This window comes from Geospiza fortis, unplaced genomic scaffold (assembly GCF_000277835.1).
Source record: "Geospiza fortis unplaced genomic scaffold, GeoFor_1.0 scaffold275, whole genome shotgun sequence".
Classification (NCBI taxonomy): Eukaryota; Metazoa; Chordata; class Aves; order Passeriformes; family Thraupidae; genus Geospiza; species Geospiza fortis.
The window spans coordinates 2,856,632-2,872,806 of record NW_005054341.1 but is presented as its reverse complement, the minus strand read 5'-3'; the positions used below and the strand labels follow the sequence as shown (position 1 = coordinate 2,872,806).

General features: G+C 44.6%; 1 long non-coding RNA gene across 1 annotated transcript in view; it reads left to right on the top strand.

Moving 5' to 3' along the window:
* LOC115948023 overlaps positions 1 to 16,175 on the top strand; it is a 321,359-nt gene that overhangs the window by 303,722 nt on the left and 1,462 nt on the right. The window contains exon 5 of the long non-coding RNA XR_004081876.1: positions 825 to 874. This is a non-coding gene — a long non-coding RNA (uncharacterized LOC115948023). The remainder of the gene's footprint in view (positions 1 to 824; positions 875 to 16,175) is intronic.

Sequence of the window (16,175 nt, the reverse complement as noted above, 5' to 3'; positions counted from 1 at the left end):
TGTTTTATGTGCAGGAGACTGGGCCTTGCAGGCCTGGCTAATATCAAAGCCTGGGGTTTTGTAGATTTTTAATCAAGGTCCACTTTGGGGGGTTCTGCTTTCAGGGCTCGCGGACGTGTAGGATTCTTTTGTCATGTTTTTCATTTTTTCTTGCTGCGGTGTCTGGATTTCTTTAGTTCAACTTTTCCATTCTTCAGACTTGAGCCAAGTGAGCGACTTCAAATTACCCAGCACTTTCCAGAGATGTTTTTTTCTGGTTGTTGTTTGGGGTTTTTTTAGTTTGGGATATTTTGGGGTTTTTTTTCTGAAGCAGACATGCAGTCCAGTTTCTCTGAAAATCACAGATGGCATTGCAATCCTACCCCATTGCCTCTCAATAATTTGGCATTCTTTGCACTCTCTGAATAGTTTATTGTTCATCAAATCTGTATGAAAGGAATTTTATATAAATTTTTTGTTTGTTTCGTCCCTCTGCTGGCAGGAAAAGTAAATCCCAAAGTATTTCAGCAGGTGCTATTAATATGCAAATAATGGAGAGTACACTGGGTCTAATAGACCTCCCAACTACATGGGAGGTGTCGCTGTTGGAGCAAATTAGCTTTCTGTAATTTGCATGCTTTTCACAGCCTCCTGGGATTATATTTTAGATCAGAGACAATAAAAGCATATGCTGTTAGTTTTAAATGTAACTAATTTTAGACTTTGAAACCATTTTAACCTAACTTCTCAGTGTTAAACTGTTATTTGCACAGAAACTTTCCACAGAGCTTGTAATTTGCACAGCCTTTCTGTTCCCCCATCAACTGCTCCATCTCTCTTTCCAGGTTGAAAGAGAAGAAGGGAATCTACCAGGTGGCTGCATCTTGAAAAACAGGTATTTCTTACAAAATCCAGATTGTCCTAGCCTGGTTCTGAGTCTGTATTCAGATCCTGATGGGGTCTAGATTGAGCTTTTTATGTCAAACATCTTCCCTCCCATTTGGCATCTCCGTATGGTGTAAATCCATCCCAGAAGGATGCTGTGGCCCCTGCTGGCTGCTCACGGAGGGAAGGGGCTGCTCCTACCATCAGAAAATCTTCTTTGCTCACCCAGCAAAGCAGAGTCCCTGAGCTGCTGTGGCACTAATGCCCAGTGTGGCTGCGCCTGCTGAGAGTCTGTTGGGAAACTCTGTTTGGAACAAACAGGAAGAAAAGCAGGGATTTCACAGCAGGCTCAGTCTGTAGAGCCTGACTGACTTGTACTGGCACATTATCAATGGCACTTCCCAATTGGTATGGACAGCAGAAATGCCACTGCTGATGCCTGTGCTTTGGGACAATGGGAATGTTGGGGCCTATGGAGCTGTGTTATGTTCCAGGTGCTTCCATGGCTGCTTTGTGCTGGACTGGTCAGGTAGTGACACAGGGCAGCCACTGCAGCCCTGCCCCTTGTCCCCATCCTGCCCCTGTGGAGCTGGCAGGACCCGATTTCTGCTGCACAGAAGGAGGGCTGGGAGGGCTGGGAGAGCAGCTGCAGACAGAGCTGTCAGTCTGGGGAAGGTGCAGAGGCAGCCCCTGTGTTTTGTCCCAGTGCCCAAGGGTGAGATTTGGGAGCTCCCTGTGCACAGCTGCTCCATTGCCCATAGATCTCTGTGCAGGGTGTCCAGATCACTGGGGCTTGTGGGGTGGTGACCATCCTTTACTTCAGGGGGGACAGAGCTCAGACATGTGGAGGAGATGGCAGCCAGGTGGATCAAATTAAAGTTATCAAATTTATTTCTGCCATGGAAAAGGTGAGTGTGGCATGAGAGAGTGAGTCTGAGAAAGGTCCTTTGAGACAAGAAACTCTTGGGATATAGCCTTGGCCCTACAGCAATGTGTGGTGAGACTCATCTGAATTTTTGGAGCCACAACTTTGCCATCAATGTTTTATAGGCGTTTCACACAGACAATGTATAGAAGCAGTCTGTTTCCTAAGGAGTGCTCTTAAAGCTGGAAAATACTGGGTGCTAATTTTTTTCCCACATCTCACCCTAAATGTTTTCTAGCATTAATACCAGTGACCTCCCACTTCTGCTGCTTTTTATTAATGGGATGTGGCTTGCCTGTTATAAGCCTGGGCACTGGAGTTGGAAGCACTTGCTTTATTTAAAAATGAAAACAAAAAGGAAGAAAAAAGGGCTCTGATTACTCAGGTGTCGACAGAAAAAAACTGCGATGTTGTGCCAGATGGCTGCATTTGTGAAGCAGAGTGTAGTCAGAAGGAAAGTGGAAGGAGACAAGGCAAGTGTACATCAGGAGTGTGAAAACATGACCAAAATACCTTCAGCCTTGTTTCACCAACACTGGATTAGGAGGCAACTGTGGTGAGATGCAAGCAAAGAAAAGCAGAAGGGGACACTGTTTGGAAAACAAAAATGTCTTTCACAAAAGCTTTGAATTAACAGAAATCAGGAGGTTTTGCATTAAATGGGCCAGTGCCTCGGAGCAGTGTGCCAAGTGCCACACGTGGCAGAGTGAAACAGGGATGGCAGCAGGTTGTGTCGGGCCCAGGGTGCCCTGGAGCAGGAGGTGCTGCTGCCAGGCACCGCCCGGTGCCCGCCGTGCCCGGGGGCTCCAGCGCTGCCCAGAGCCCGGGCAGGCTTTCCAGGGACGTGGAGCTGTGCTGGCTCCTCCCTCTGCCCGTGCCCACAGGCGGCACCCGGGAGCCCTCAGGGCGGGGGTCTGGCTTATGTGCACCCCACAGTGGGCACTTGTGACACCAGCCCTGGCTGGGCTGTGCCTCAGGCTGTTTGGACTCGTTCCCCACCTCCTGCAGGAGCTTCACTCGACTTCTGCTGCCAGGCCAAAGTCCGTGCCAAGCTTGTAAAAGCCAAGCCCTTGGCAGGCCCTTGGGCAGGGGCTTTGTTACCCTTTTATATCCTGAAACAGAGCCTGGGCACTTTCAACTTTGCTTCCATGCTGACACTTTTGGCTGTCACACAGGGAAAAGTTTAGAATAGTTTGCTCTCAGATCACAAATCCAAATTTTATTTTTTTTCCATGCTTAAGCATGGCTGGCTCTGCCCAGACTGCTTAGGAGTTCTACCCTCTCTCTGTGGTGTCTCAGGGGAAGAGGAGGCTTTGGCATGGGCACAGAGGGGCCACTCTCAAGGTGTGGCCTCTTGTCTCTTAGCCTTGGTTGTATCTTGGTTTACAAACTTGGTGGTTTGGCTTGGGTTTTGTCAGCAGAGTCTGAAATCCTGACATTCTTAGGCTGCACTTGATTAGAACACAGCCAGGAAAATCTGTGCCGATCTTCACCCAAACCATTTCCACACATCTGTCTCACCTCCCCAACCCCAAAAGTACTTCCCCTGTTCACAGGTACTTTGAGCAATGAACTTGAGCCAAAGATACTGGAGGTAGGTTATGTTTCCAGCACCAGGCACAGAGAAAGTGGCAGGAACATGGATCTTCCTCTGATCCCTGCTCGGGTACAGCTAAAGCTTGAATGTGAGTTTCATTCTTTTATTTTTATAAAATCTGAATTCCTACACTAACTTTGGATCAAAAGTTTATTCTCCACACCAGGGAGATGTTTTGGGTTTGTTTTTTTTTTATTTGCTACAAACTGCATTGTCTTATTGGGGGAATATGTTCACAATTGAGAAAGAATTGCCTTTATTAACAAATCAAAAGCTTGTGCTGTCAAAACTGAAATCGTTCCACCTTTTTATGTGCAAATCAGAGCTTCTATCAAACCTTCAGCCATGGTGCATTTAATTTGTGGAAATATAAAAATATCTGGCTTAATATTCAAATATTCTGCATGAGGAAGGAAATAGGAAATATTTGAAGTGATGCATTGCAGTCAAGACTCTAGAAAAATCAGAATTGAAAGAAATAAAGTAGTGCTTTAACAAAATTTATTTTCCCTCCTTTTGCCAGAGTTCAGAGCAGCCCTTAGAAGTGTGTTGAAGTTATACAGGTGTCTGAATATCTGGCTGGATCATGGCCTTTGGGAGTGAACCAAGCTAAATCCAAGTGTGTCCAGGGCAGGGGAGCTACATCCGCTGGGTTTTTCCTTAGGGGAGGGTCACAAGATGTTTATTTTTTTAATTAATGGCAAAGGTACTGAGAAACTTTGCAGTCAATTCGTTGAAGTTGGGGTTAAACAAAAAAAAACCGCAACTACTGGTTCCAGGGTGGTGACTTATGTTTTGGATTTGATTTGTAGAGAGGGTAAAATTCTCATTATCTCATTATGAAGCTGGGCCCTGGTTCTGTGTTTAGGTTTCCAAATAAAGAGCTGTGTGCCCAGCAAGGTGAGGCACCGATGGACTGAACCTGAGCTCCTTCCAGCACAAACAGTTTGGGTTTGAGCCTGAGGCAGCCCACACTCCCCCTGAGCCTGGAGCTGCTGCTTTCCTTCTGCTCTTTGAAGCAACTCTCCTGCTCTGGGCCTGGTTCTGTTGGGGGGACAAGGAAAACCCTGCAGAAGCACCTGCAGAAAGCCTTTTCAGTGTGCTGTGTCTTTAGCTGCATTTTGGCTGATTAGGGTTTTTTTCCTAGCATCCCAGTAGGCTACTTCATGTTGAATTCCCAGCTCTCCTGTGACCCAGGAGCCTTTCCCATGGCTCTTTGAGAGGAGGGGTCTGTCCAGGCAGGCTGTGTGTGCCCATTTTCCAATCACATATGAGAATATCTCATCCTGTTTTGGGGAGATTTCAGCGGGGTCCCTTTCACCTCATTATTTCCAAGGCCTGAACCAGGAACTTTTGCTCTTCTGCAGAGCTGAGAGAAGTTTCTGTTTCTTAAGGAGCAGCTTCAGTCTCTGAAGTGCCAGGGCCATTGTCCCACACAAAAGGTCACTGGAGCAGTGCTTTAGGGATGCCTGTGGCCAGGCTGGGATGTGCCCATGGAAGCCTGGTGCAGGTGTTGTTTCCAACCACCTGGCTCCAGCAGAAGAACCCTTCCCACCACACCAGTAGGGTCACAACCACCCACTTCTGTGCAGAAGGTGCAGAAAATATCCCATCAATTGCTGTCAACTCTCAGAAGTCCTTTTGGGGTGAATTATTGTCTGCAGGCATCCAGAACACTTGGTCCCCTGTAACTTTAATGCTAATGCTGTCAGCAGTGCAGAATTCCAGCATCCAGGGTTTTACATTTAGTCCTTCTGGCTCATCTCTCCAAGGGGGCTCCTACAGGCTGAACATGCAGAGCTCTGCATGTGAAGGTGTTTATTAGCCCATTACCCATAATTAATGGCAAGGCAGCTACTGAGGCTGGGGCTGTCCCAGGCAAAGCCTGCACGTTCTCTTTTCATACCCATGCCCCAGCATGAATTATATCATGTTCATATTCAGCCTCTCACCATCAGAGACCAACAAAGTGGTTTGGGTTGGGATCTCCTCTTTCAGGCCATAAACATATGATCCAGCCACCCCATAAAGTACATTCCTCCAGCTCTCCATGAATTCTCAGGCACAGCTGTGGCATGCAGTGGGGTTTGAGTCTGGTCCCTGCAGCTGCAGAAATCCTGCCCAGCACAGCTCTAAGGCACGGTGTGAAACAGGCACTGGAGCTTCACTGGGGAGTTTTGCCTCTGCTGCAGTCACAACTTCCATTATTTTGCTGAAATAGTGGATACTGTGCTGTCCCCCTGCTTCCATGCAGGGATTCAGGGACAAAGCTCTCTGAATGCTACAGTTTGCTGTGGGGGAACATTTGCACTGGTGGGCTGGGCACCTCCCTGGCAACTCCTCCCCTTCCAGGAGTGCTGCAGCCTCATGCACTTGATCCTTTAATTGGCCCATGTGCAGGCTGGACAGCTCTCTCTTTATTATTGTTATTATTATGCAATCAGACACTACTTACCTTCAGAATGTGCTGGAGATGCACTGTTTATACAGAACCCATGCACACCCAGGCCCATTTTCTCCATGGTGATTGCAGATAATGTGGAAAGCTCTGCTTTGATTCATTAGTAGAGCAAAAGACATAGTCAGGATTATTTGGTATAATTCACAACACTTCAAAATGCATATATTTTCATAATACTCTAAATTTACCACTTGGGCTGGTAACTCAAGCTTTACTGTAGTGTTGTAGTCATAAAATTGAGGTGGTGCCATTTTTTCACTGGAACAGGCCAACCTGGAAACTCATTTACTGTGGGATTTGGGGTGAGTGACCATTGTGCAGTGTTTGTAAAACTGCTCAGAGCTCAGGAGGATCCCTGGCACCTCCAGAGCCCTCAGTGTGAAGGGGAACCAACAAGATGAAAACTTTTTTTCATGCTATCATAGAATGGTTTGGGCTGGATGGGAACCTTGATGATTGTCCAATTCCAACCCCCAAAAAAGGCACAACTCAGGAAAAATAAAATCTAAGTAATTTTGTTTCTTGGGTTGAAAAATAGAACCACTGAGTTAATTTTAAGGAGTTCATTTTGTTTAGGAGAAAAGTATCTTTTAGTTATTCTTTTGGATAAAATTTTGTGCTGCATATACTCAGTGGTGTTTTCTGACAAGGTGAATAAGCAAAACTCCTCAGATTAGCATTTCTTATTTCATGTCCTCTCCTTTCTTGCCTTATCAGGACCATCCTTGGGCTGCACTGAGCTGGCCATGACTTCATCCATGCCAGTTGGATGAGCCTCCAGATTCTTGCCACTTACATTCACACAAACATCCAGCTCCATCCTGTGAAAATCTCTGAGTTAAAGCCCAGCTTTAAAGACAGAGTTTCAAAAACTCTTTCTAACCAATGGCAACCTTTGGCAAATCCTTATCATTTCCAAGTGTGGGTACAGATTTTTTTTTTCTAAAAATGCAGAATGGCAATTTCTGACAGCCATTTGCAATTTTTTCACTCAACCATCATATGCACCCTCACAGCAAGGCTTGTCCACTGGAGACAGGATTTAAAATATCACTGCTTAAGTGATTGAACCTACCTTACACTGCTGAGACCACCATGTGGGGGTTTATGCTTTCCTCCTTTCACCACTCATCTCTCTGGGACTTTGCTGGCCACTGTGGGGTATTTGCCCACCTCTGGAAATCAGCTGTATAATTTACGTCTCTGACTTCATTTGCTTGGTGACCAGGGCTTTTCTTTTAGTACCATGGATTAAAATGTTCCAGTTGTCACCTGAAAATCTTCCTCAGCCCATCCTGGGAAAAGGCAACGTGGTCAGACAAGCTTCTCCCTCAGCTCCCAGCTTCTCCCACCTCTAAATCTGAGGTTGCCCATGTACCTGATTGCCCAACTCAATCCCTCTAATCAGTTAGATATTTTTAAAAAATTCTCTGAAAAAATGGACAGAAATTATGAGGATCATTACCAGTGAGAAGCTGCCTTCACTGCTGTCATTCCTCCATGTATGTATTTGCTTCTCTGTCTTAACACCTGAAATGTTTGGGAAAAATTTTAAACATGGCCAATGACTGCATTTAATGCAGGAGCTTTGGCACCTCTGGGCTCTGTATTTATAGCTCTGTCATGTTTCTTTCTTGTACTGACCTGGAGAAGAGGATTTTTTTTTCTTATCTGATGAAAAGGTTGTCTGTCATGATGTGGTTATTGCAGTACAAAATATTGCCTAAAACTTGACCCTGAACAAATTTTGTACAAGGATAGTTTACCCCAGGATTCCAAAGGAGGTGAAATCCTCCCCATGCTCTCCAAAGAGGGAAGCTGCTTGGGGTAATTAAAACTGGGGTGAGTCTCAATATCCATCATGGAGCCTCAATTTTAAATGCAGTGTCTGATCCTGGCTGAAGCCACTCTGCTCCTAGTGTTACTCCACTGTACTTGGAGTTTAACATGGATTAACATGGATTTTCATTAATGGGTGAGTCAGGAATTTAAGAATTACATGTAATAATCATGGTGTGGCTTGAAGAACATCCAAGGTACTTTTAGCCTTATCAAATGACAATTGTTCAATGAGTGTTGCCAACCAAAAAGTGTTTCCAAAAGTGGAATAATTTCTAACTAATTAGGACCTTCACAAATTTCCCATCCCCTTCCATTCACATTGTCCATGAACAGACTGTGATTTTTCTTTTTCTTTTTTTTTTTCCATTAGACATAATTATTCCCGAAGTCTTTTGTGGAGGGAGGATAACTTTTCCTGCCTCTGAGACATGGTACTTGTGAAGCAGACAAGAGGGGCTGTGCTCACAGACTGCTTACATGGGGCTAGTTCTTTGCCCTGTTTGAATGGATGTGACTGAGGGAATTTTCTCCATTTAAGTTGTGTTATTTGTTCAGAAATTCTCTCTGCAAATATTTTAAGTGTTCTGGTTCATTCACTGTTAGAATGTCTGGAGGTAGCAAATGCAACCCCTGGCTCACTGAAATGCACAGGAAATATTTCATATGGCAGTGCAGGAGTTTATTCTTCCAAAATGCAGAATCCTTAGTTAAGGGCTCAACCATAAAATATTTACTCACTCTGCTGAGTCTCTCATCCGCCTCTGCTCGTGGGCCCTTTATGAGCAGTTACCTGAGCTCCTCCCCAGCACTGTGAACAGGAACCTTCACTCTGGTCACTTTTTAAGAGCGGCAGTAAAAGAAATGAACCTAAAGAGCTGCTGTCCTTTTCAAGTCGAGTGCCTCCACTCCCCTGGCCAAAGAGAGGCTGGGTGGTTGGTTTTCCAGGGAGACACAAAGCCAAGAGGGCTCTGTTTTCACATGCTAATGAAGCCCCAGGTGACGGGAATTTGGCAGAGCCCCACTCCAGCAGCTGCGGGCCAGGATGGAACTGGCCAGGGCATTACATTGAAGCATCACTGAACACAAACCTACAGCCTGATCCTAGAACTTCATCAGAAATGAATCCAGTGCCAAATGCCCTCACCATAGCCCAGGATTTTGGCAAAGTGTTTTTCAGATTAAGTGATAAATATTTTGGTAATGTAAGAGCCCAGTGTCCAGACCCTGGACTGTTTCCTTTCTTTCCAGAAATACTTTGGAGGTGCTCAGTGCCCAGTGAGCTTCCAGGGTGAATCATCAGTAAAGGGTACACTCACCCAGAGGAGATGCATTTCAGAGCACTTGTGCTGTCCATCATTAGGGATCATCTTCAAACTTTACCAGTGCTTCAGAAAAGAAAAATAAGAAAAATGATCAGAGCAAATTAAAAATTTTTAAAGCAAATTTTTGAAGTTCAGCTCTTGTGAGCCAACCTCACCCCCCTGAGGCACAAACACAATTGTCCCACATCCAAGTCAGTGGGGCTGCTCTGAATCCCAGTTTGGGGGTGCTCTGACCATTCATGTGCCACAGGAGCGAGGGCTCTGTCCCAGCAATGGCACTCACTGCACTGGGCACAGGAAGATGTGCCCAGAAACAGCTCCTGCAAAGTAAAACCAAGCAGAAAGACCAACCTCTGCCAGACCAGGTGATTTATTTACCTTCAGGTGAAGTCCAGTTGTTCTTTGCCACTTCTTTCTGGGAACAGGAATTCAGCTCTGCATTTTAACGAAAACATTGGAAATAAAACATTTTTAGGTGACGGAAGAAATTTCAAGTTCCTTAAGATTACTGTGAAATCAGTAAGTAAACAAACACAGGGTGTGCTATTCAGTCAGCTCTCTTTCCTTTTTTTCCCCCCAGAAAGCCATTTCCAGCTGGATTTTCCCCAAGATGTTAATATTGTGCTGGGTTTAATGCTGGCTGAAGCAAGGTAGCCAGTGGTTATTGCAGGCCTGACATGCCTGCTCTCCCAGGGAACAGCGTGAGCTTTCAACTCAGAAAACAAGGTGAACTTTGTTGGGTCATCAATCTGCTTTTGCCTGCCTTGGCCAGGTCTGTGCTCACAACGAGGATGACTTTAATTCAGGACCAGTTTATTTGTACTTTCCTTAGTCAAGGCCTGAGTGGTAAGGGTGGAAAGTGTTCAAGCCCAAGGTTTTTGGGTTTTTTCTGGAAAACAAGTTCTTCTTTTGAAGAACTGGTCTGAAGTTTGTAGTAGTAGCTTTGTAGGCAGCTTGCTCACAGAGCTGATGTTCCTGATTGTGAAACAAGAAGCTGAAACATTTTACACAGAGCCAGGCAAAGGCAATCTTTCCATTTTCTGCTTCCTAGAGTGCACTTATGAAGGAGAATCACTCTTTAGTTGTTCCTCTTCAGCATGAATTCCTGTTCCATCTCCTTCATTCCTCAGATCTAGTCCTCAGATCAGAGGCAGGAATACAGCTCCATGTCTCTGTAATGTGACACAGAGCCAGCACTGAAAATGGGCTTTAAATGGTGCCACTATGTTGATTTAATTGGATTTTGCCTGAGAAATAATACGCAAATTAAAGCATTATTTACAAAGTGTGCACTGTACTTAAAAATATACCTTTAGTTCTCAGGGTCCAAACATTCCTGTTTTCTGTTTCAAATACTTCATCAGCTCCATTTCCCCCTGGTTTTCTTTCTTTAAGCCTGATGCTGCTCCTAGGACGTGTGTGCTTGTATTTGTGTGCATGTGTAGGCCCATGATTGTTTCTACTGCTAAAGCTGGCAACGTAGCTACTGTTTTCCAAGCTCAGTTACTATTTTGGCAAACCATGGGTATTTGGGGATATGAAAACTGCTCAGCCGCCTTAAGGAAAAAAATTCCATAGGTTTTTGTTTCCATACTTTCCAGTTTTCCACTCATCAGCTGCAGGCTCATGTTGAAAAATGTGTTTCAGTGTCAGAACTTCTGAAGAGCAAACCCCAGCGGTGGGGAGCAAGTTCACCCTCTCTGAGCAGCACTGGCTGCTGTAAGGGAATAAATAACAAATAACACAAGCAGATGAATATTAACTAATACCAAAGCACACCTACCCCTCTGAATTGCTTTCTCTGTTCACATTCTTGCCATTTGAGCAGCAGGGCAGCACCAGCTCTCCTCACATATTGCAGCCTGAGAAAACAGCTCCAAAGGGCCAAAAGAAGCAAATAAAATGTATTTGTTATTATGGCTGACCTTAGGCAGGCAGTATGTGGAGCTGCGGGAATCATTCACGGAATCTCTGATTATAAGTATGGTGATAACTGGTAAGACTGTGCTGAACTACTGTGAAACAATTCAGGTAGTCAGCAAACAGGGCTAATTGCTAGTTTGGGGGAGATTATGGGTAATTTACTGCCCACTGAGGGCTTCTACCTAAAAATAAGCTTTTTTTTTTCCCTCCCTTTGGACAGCACTTGCATGTTAATGTAGAATTCCTGATGCAATTACATGTGAAGAGGACATTCAGATTCACTTCCATAAATGCCCTTCTGCTTCTCAATTACATTAACTGTCTTTGTAGATTCTTTGATAGAAACCATATTCTTCACTTTTCTTTAAATAGCGAACAGGCGCTGAGTAGACTTTGCTGCTATCCAAGATGTCCCGATCAAAGGGCTGAGGGTAACACAATAAACACAAGGAAAGAAACTCCTGGTGCTTTCCAACACAAACTAATGGGGAAGTGTCAAGCGAGCAGCTACTGACAATTCCAGCCCCGAAACCAAATGTTCGTGTGTGAAACTCCACCTTTGAGAAGGCAGAACAAACGCCCACAGAGTGTTTTGGCTATAATTACTTCATTTAAGGGGAAAAAAGAAAAAAGTGCTGGATTCGGTTTGCTAAAGTCAAGACATTAATATTTTTGGCATGTAAAGATGTAAACCAAATGTTTAAATGAAATGTCATCCCCTGGGTTCACATTTGCCCACTGAACTATGGTGCACACCCTCCACAGACCTTCATACAATACACATTTTTCAGCTCATTGAAGAAGGCCCCTGCTGCTTCTCAAGGAAAACTAACTTGCAGAAGCAAAATAAATACTGGCGTGGCACTGCACAGCGGAGCCTCGGAGCACAGATGTGCAGCACTGCCAGCTTTTCCATCAGATAAGGAGCATCCAGACATAATCACTCCAGTGTCTGGGACACGGCGCACGCTGCGGCGCTGCCCAAGTATGGCCTGACAGACACACGCAGGGAGTGCTGGGGCTGGGAGGCAGGGAGCTGACAGCACTGCAGAACAGGCCTGTTATGTCTATAGCCAAATGTTTGTGTAATTTAGCCTGGCTTTGAAATAGCCTCAGAAATCGGGGCACAAATGGAGCTTTGTGAGGAGCTGTCAGGGATGTACCTGCTGCAGCCGGGGGCTGTCACACCGGGAAGCTTCCGCCGGTTCCCATCCAACCAGCAGGGATGCTACAGGGCTGCTTCTGGAGAAAAACTTTATATATATTCATGTGAAGGCCAGCAAGATGGTTAGAGGGGTGGAGCACCCCTTTGAGGAAAGGCTGAGAGAACAGCCTGGAAAAGAGAAGGCTCTGGAGTCACCTAATTGTGGCCTTCCAGTACCTGAAGGGAGCCTACAATGGAACACGGACAGCGACCATTTCCAAGGGCCTGGTGTGACAGGGCAAGAGGGAATGGCTCCAAATGGAGAGGAGGTTTAAATTGGCTATTAGGGAAAAAAATCTTCTCCGTGAAGGTGAGCAGGGCCTGGCACAGTTTAGAAGCTGTGGCTGCCTCCTCCCTGGAAGTGTCCAGGGCCAGGTTGGACAGGGCTCGGAGCAACCTGGGACAGTGGAAGGTGTCCCTGCCCATGCCAGGGGGTGGAAGCTTGAGATGAGCTTTAAGGTCCCTTCCAACCCAAACCATTCTGTGATTCTGTGATATAAATGTGTATTTATATCTATATATGCACACAGAGAGAGATATACATACAGATACACACATGCACACACATATATATTATATATATTTGGCCTCGTGTTTAATTGTGGGCCCTGGCCCTAACTGCACTGTGGCATGCAAAGGGTTACTCCTGGCTGCTTTTAGGTAAGACACCTCTAAAAAAGCAAAAAAAAAAAAAAAAAAAAAAAAAAAGTAAATGTAACCCTACAGAAATACAGCTCCCAGGGCCTGTGGTAGTTCCTATTAAGATATACAAAGTATCTCAGCAAGGGAAAATTTAACTTACATACAACACATGATTTTAAGTAAAGAAATATTGATGGAGTGGGGGGGGGACGGACAAGTATTTTTTTAGTTCTAATTTATGGCTGAGCAGCTTCATTTTAGGTACTTCATGGGAATATTTTAAACCAAGCCTGCATAATATTAAAATAAGTTAAAATGTATGTAAAATTTATGAGAGCATGTCAGGTGCAATGCTTGATAAAGTAAGTTTAATGCTTCAGAATTTTTTTCTTCAGGCAGAGAAAGCTGAATCCTGCAATTCTAGGTTACAGTATAATTTTAGAAACTCTTTTCCATTATACCATTCTTTTATTAATGAGATCCAACCCAATTTAACAAAAAGAGGTAAATTCCTAAAGAGTTTGTGGAAAGTCCTCAGCAGGTTGGAAGCTGGGAGTGTGTGATAAAAGGGGGTATTCTCCTGTTCATAGGATCTATTCCATTTTACAAAAACACAGAGGAAATAAATTCCCACAAACTTTCCAAGGGTGCCTCTCCAGTGCGGTTTTCCTTCTGGAAATGCCGCCTGGCTCCGTGAGCAAACAAAAGCTTTGGCAGCTGACAGGGGCTGTACATCACTTTGAAAACTCTTCATTTACCGGGGGTGTGTCATATTGCTTCATTGTGTGACACTCCCAATTATCGTGACAGAGCTAAGTGACAAAGTACTGTCACCCCACTGCAGATCCAAAGCAGCTTCTTCCCATTTTTCTGCCTGGTCATTGGAACGCCGCTGAGCCAGTACAAAGGAGCGGCAGGAGCTGCAAACAGGGGCTGCAATGGCTGCAAACTGCTCTGCTCTATTAAAAATTCAGCTCCTCGGCAATATTAAATCTGAATTTTCTTCCATCAAACAGAAACTTAGCATATCTCATTCTTCCATTATAAAATATTGACATCAGGAAGAGTGAATCCTGAAATGAAGATTATAGATGAAAACTATGTGCTTGGTAATTATAATCTTTTTTTCTTTGTTATTATTCCTTTCCTCTGAGGATTGCACAGGCTGTTGCAAACAGTAATGAAGTTAGCATGCAATGCCAATGCAAAGTGTGCTGCAAAGTTATTCCTTCCCTCATTATGGATGAGGGAGGCGAGACAGGGGGAGGAGGGAGACTTCCCCAGCCAAACCTGCACACGGCGGGACAGCCCCCACCTCACATCTTAATCAGCATCCCTGCTGAGGAGACCCTCAGTGCCATCTTGTCTCTGTCTCCTTTTGTTCTGCCATTTCCCTGGGTTTTTTTAGGTCTGTACTGGAGCTCAGAGCTATTAATATCAATGACACTTTTTTTGTCACAAACCAAGCAGCCGGTTCACAAATCCTTTCACTACCCTGTAACACTCTCAAATAACCAGAGCACTGGAAAACAGAGTTCCAGGCATGGAAAGGTCCAACCCCTCATCGCAACAGCCCTTCTTGAGGCCCTTCCCACACCACAGTGGGAAGAGATCAACATACTGGCCAACCTGCATTGGGATAACCCTTTGGTTCCTGCCTGTGGAGACAGCCCGTGGCTTGGGATTGCTTCCACCACAAGAGCCACGGCTCCACGCCCTGCAATTCCCACCTGGCTGATGAACTTAGTCCTGGCTGGCGCCTCTCTCCGAGGTGACCACGCAGAGAGGTCCCACTTGGTGGGATGGGGTTGTTTGAGGGCCTCCTCCACATCCTCTTGAGGCCTGCTCGTGGCCTGCAGATGTTCTTGAGGAGTGTGATGTATCCCAGGTGCTACATCGCATACCCAGTTCGTCTCATGTGCTTCCTACCAAAATCAATCCAAGTCAATAAAGTGCCCACCCTCCTCCCACTGTGCTTGCAGAGGTTCAAAGCAGGACCAATTACTCTTAAGGTGGACTTGTCAGGTGTCAGATGAGAACAGAGAAGTTGAAGCATTATGTATAGAAATAGATTTATTTAGAGGACTTGAAGAATTTGTTTTGCTATCAACAGGTCCATAAGAAGTGCTTTTATAGTCGAGTCTAGTAGAAACTGATACCTTGCAAAATGATAAGGGGATATTGTTTGGGGTTTTTTTTCCCTTTTCTCTTCTTTTGGTACCAGTCAAACACAGAGCTGCCCCCCAAAGCACCCAAGCTCGAGGCAGCCATGGCAGTAAAGCTCCTGCCCTTGAAGGGCATTTGGTCACAACCCTTCTTCCTAAATACATCCCCTTTCTTGTCCCCATTTCTCCAGGCTTCGTTTATATATAATATATAAATATCTTTGCCACACACTCAGTTTTTTGTGTTTGGTTCCAAAACTGAGAACCCTGCCAGTCTCCAAGTCTAAATCTTCATGTGAACCTCTCTGTCCCTGCCAAGCCCACAGCATACAAATATCACAGCACATTATAATCACACAAGATGTTCCCAAGTTTAACAGTTCTCATCCCAGAATACCAAACCCCTCTCCTAGCATTCCCAACAAATCAATATGCATTATTATTACATGCTCAGATACTACATCAGATTTCTGCTCATGCCAAAATTTCAGCTAGCTGTTCCCTGGAGTATTTATGCTTGTGTACTGTATTTAACAACAGCCCATTCAAAATGCTCACAGCTCCCAGGAATGAAATGCACATAATTTAGGAATAGCTGTCTGGCTATTCAGGCATCATGCTGTGTCAAGGGAAAATTAAATCTCTGACTCTCCCCCTCTTCTAAAACAAACCTGTACTTTGCATCATATTTTGGGGAGCTGCACGGAAGTTTCATAAAGACCAAGTGGCCTTGACTCTTTTTTCCCTGTTTAATGGCAGTGCCTCCCCATTAATGCTCCAAAATGATACAGTAGTTTGGAAAAAAAAAGCTCTCAGCATGCAGGCATTGTATCACATTAAGAAATCAGGATTTTCTAGGCACTGCACAGCATTAATTACACTGAGCATGCTGCAAATTTAAATTAAATGATATGCCATGTTCTGTTGTAAATATCGAAATGGATTGCAAGATAGAACCCCATATTGGCATTTGTGCACTGAACAGGATCAGAAAACCTCTATGATATGTAATTTCTTTTTATTTTAAGCATATGTGATGCAAATGTGTTTTTTATTTTCAGGAGTACCTAAGAGCACACACATGTACAGGTTAGAACTTGTCTGTCCTGGAAAAAAACCCTAAACAAGCCCTCTCTTAATAATAACAACAACAATAAAAGAACAAAAAAAAAAAAAGCCCTCTTTGCCTTCATTTCCTTTCCAACATAAAAGAATAAATTATGCTTCTCT